Consider the following 263-nt stretch of genomic DNA (forward strand, 5'->3'; position numbering starts at 1 on the left):
TTTACGAACTGACGTTAGATAAACAGAAAGTATTCTTTCAAAGTTATTGCGTGCGATTAAGAAATTATGAACACACTGGATTCATTGACTGATGAAATGGGATTCCCTCCTCATCCTAGTTATTGCATTTGCGTTCATTTAGAAAAAAAAAATGAAGGATTTTCCAATCATCACGTCGGAGTGTGCTGAGATCTGCTGGGAAATTTGGTCAGAGAAAATAGTCTTTCATTGCGTTTTTCTTTCACTTTGTTCAGAATTTTGAA

The 263-nt window shown here is 35.0% G+C and overlaps 1 protein-coding gene across 1 annotated transcript in view; it reads right to left on the reverse strand.

The window, feature by feature from the left end:
* LOC119589100 (phenoloxidase-activating factor 2-like) overlaps window positions 1–263 on the reverse strand; it is a 9701-nt gene that overhangs the window by 4691 nt on the left and 4747 nt on the right. The window lies entirely within an intron of this gene.

Source organism: Penaeus monodon, chromosome 25 (assembly GCF_015228065.2).
Source record: "Penaeus monodon isolate SGIC_2016 chromosome 25, NSTDA_Pmon_1, whole genome shotgun sequence".
Lineage (NCBI taxonomy): Eukaryota > Metazoa > Arthropoda > Malacostraca > Decapoda > Penaeidae > Penaeus > Penaeus monodon.